Genomic DNA, 3039 nt, shown 5'->3' on the forward strand with positions numbered 1-3039 from the left:
GGCTAGGCAAGGTTTCCAGGTTAGACTGGCAGGGGGACGGGCCGGAGGACCTCCTGGGCAGACTTCTGGGCTTTCTGCCCACTGTCCTGGCTGCAGGTCGGCTGTCTGAAGGGGACAGCCCTGTCTGTGGGCTGGGAGGCTGCAAGCCTGACCCCTGGGTTTGCCTCTCAGGCTGCAGCCTCAGAAGCAGAGGCCTGTGCTCAGCAGGGAGGCGCGGCCTGAGCGGCAGGGGCTTGCCAGTCTGTGGCCCCTGGAAGCCTGGGGCTGGGCCTGGCCTTTCCCACCCCACCTCGTGTCCCTCCAGGCCTGACTTGGCCATACCCACGCCTCACGCCCGGCCCTTGGCACTGACCCCGCTCATCTCCCGAGGGCTGTGTCCTCTGCCCTCCTGTCTCTAGGTCCTGTGGACCCCATCCCTGCTTCCAAGGAGACTCGAAGCTGGGGACAGTGACTGTCCTCCCCTCGCTCCTCCTGCCCCCAAACTAGACACAGCTTCTGCGAGTGGGCGGAGACAGACCTGGCCCTAGGAGTCCTGCTAGGCCCATCTTACTCCAGGCCCCCGGGGTCCTTGGGCCCAGGGTGTCGCCGAGGGGTCCCCCGGGCCTTTGGCCTCCTAGGGACTGGCATCTACAGAAGCCTCTCATTTCTGTGGCACGCGCTTTCAGGACACGTGCCCTTGGAAAGCCCCGGGAGGACGATTTCTCGGGTCTGGTGGCAGGGCCAAGCTGGCTGGCTGGCTGGCCCCAGCCACTGTACAAGAAGTGGGAGGGGACCCTGAGCCTGGCTTCCCATCCCCCCAGCTCCCAGACCCCTGCCCGGGGCAGGAGGTCGCTGGAGGTGGAGGGATCAGGGGAGCATCCTGGTTGCCTCTTTCCAAGTCCCATCACCGGGCTTCCAGGAGACGGCTTGGAATCTGGGACAGGGGCTCCTGTCTCCGGGGCACCTAAGGTGGGCTGGAAGAGCAGGGATTCGAGGGTCGGGGCTGGGCAGGCGGGGGAAGGGATCCCCCCCTCTGCAGGCCGCAGTATCCGAGGCGCTTAAAAAGCACAAGAGGAAAAAGCCACTGGTTGCTGGGTTCGCTCCAGAGTTCGCAATCCTTTCTCCCCGGCAGGTGGTTCAGCAGCAAGGCCCTCAGGCCCAGCCCCTGAAGCAGGGGCCACAGGCTGTGGGCTGGCAGACCGGCCCCCTGAGCCCAGAACCTCTCCTGGCAGCCACCGCACGCCCAGCCTCCTGCCCAGCCTCCTGTGTGGTGGTGGGAGAGTCAGGCTGGGGGTGTGCGGCCCGCTTTTGCTGCAGGCAGGAGTTAGCGAGGCCGGGAGTCCTGGGCTGTGGGTGTTTTTTCTTTTTGAGGTGGAGTCTCATTCGGTCGCCCAGACTGGAGTGCAGCAGCCGCTCCCGGCCACCGCCGCCTCGACCTGCTGGGCTCCGGCGATCCTTCCGCCTCAGCCTTCCAAGTAGCCGGAACTACAGGCACGCGCTACCACGCCCGGCTGATTTTTGATTTATGGTAGAGATGAGGTCTTGCCAAGTTGCCCAGGCAGGTCTCGAACCCGCGGGCTCAGGCAATCCACTCACCTCGGCCTCTCAAAGAGCGAGATTCCAGGCTGAGCCACCCGAGCCCGTGGGTGTTTTTTAACTCCTGAGTTTTGAAGGGGAGGAGTCACTGGCGCTTCAAAGCCCAGGTGTGGAGCTTGGCAGGGCTCAGGCCGGGCTTGGAGAGCAGTAAGCAGCTTCCCCTGGGGCACTGGGGAGCGCCGGGGCTGAGCAGATGTCTGGGTGGGGCCTGCTGCAAGCCCGGCTGCGGCCTGGTCTGGGACTTCCTGTCACCCAGCACCTGCCCAGGAGCAGTGGGTGGCGCTTCGGTCCTGCGAATGCCCGGGAGCTGCTCTCCTCTGTGGGTCCCGCCTCGGTCACTGGGCCACTGGCATCTGGGGCGTCTTAGGCCTGGCTCGCAGCCAGGGCTTGCCAAACTTTTTTCTGTATCCTCCGGCGAAGCTTGTTAAGGCTGAGAAGCTCATGTCTCTCCCCTCTCAGCACTGCCACTGAGTCTTTCCCTGATGGGGAGGGCCAAGGCCCCCAGGGGAGCACGTTCTCCTTCCACCCCCCACACCCTTCTCCTTCACAGCGGGGCCCTCTGCCCAGATGGGTTTGGTGCTGGGTGAGGAGGTGGGAAGAGCCTGTCTCCACGATGCTGGGGGAGGGTCCCTGGGCCTGGAGTCTCCACCCCGCGCTTGCTGGCTGGTTCCCTGGTTCCCGGGTTGCATAACCTGGGCCCCGGGGCCCCGCGAGGCTGCCAGGGACAGGCTGTGCAAGGCGGAGCTGCCAAACAGGCCCAGGCAGCCGCGGGGGAGGCGGGGTGCCTCCCATGTGGGCCCTGGACGCGGTGGGGAGGGGGGAGGCGGGAGGCGCCTTTGTGGGAAGCCCTGCCTTGGATCCTTGCTGCTGGCCCTTGCCCCCCAGGGCTGCCTTGTCCCCATTCTCCAGCTGGGACTGCTCGGGCCGGGCGGAGCCCGTGCTCATCCCTGCTGCTGGGCAGTGCCAGCTGCTCCCTCCGGGCCACCCAGGAGCGTCGCTCTCCTCTTGGGGCTCACGGCCTGGGGCTGTATCGCGCAGCAGGGGAGGGTCTGGGTGCCGTGGGCACCGGATGGTGGCCAGAAGGGCTGCCTGCTGTACCAGGCCACTGCCGCCCGCCGGGACCCGTTCCTGGCTGGCCTCTCCCTCAGTCTCAACACTGCCTGGCTGTGCTCTCACGGTGGGAGGAGATGGAGGGCAGAGCTTGATGGGACCGGCTGAGGGCCTCAGAGCCCCGGGACCAAGCACGTCGGGCCCTGAAGGCTCCCCCTGGCGTCCCTGTGCGGTTTGCTCTCGCCCGGCTCTGGCAGGCTGGGGTCTCGGTGCAGCTGCTGGCGGGGCGTGGGAGGCAGGCCGGGATGCTGCGGTGCCCCCAACCGCCCTCTGTCCTGGCCCCTGGGGCTCTGCTGTGGAGAGGGAGGGAGCCGCGGGCTGTGGGCCCAGAGGGACCCCCCATCCGAGCACCCT

This window comes from Carlito syrichta, unplaced genomic scaffold, assembly GCF_000164805.1.
Source record: "Carlito syrichta isolate Samal-C Ts95f unplaced genomic scaffold, Tarsius_syrichta-2.0.1 Scaffold153575, whole genome shotgun sequence".
NCBI classification, from domain to species: Eukaryota; Metazoa; Chordata; class Mammalia; order Primates; family Tarsiidae; genus Carlito; species Carlito syrichta.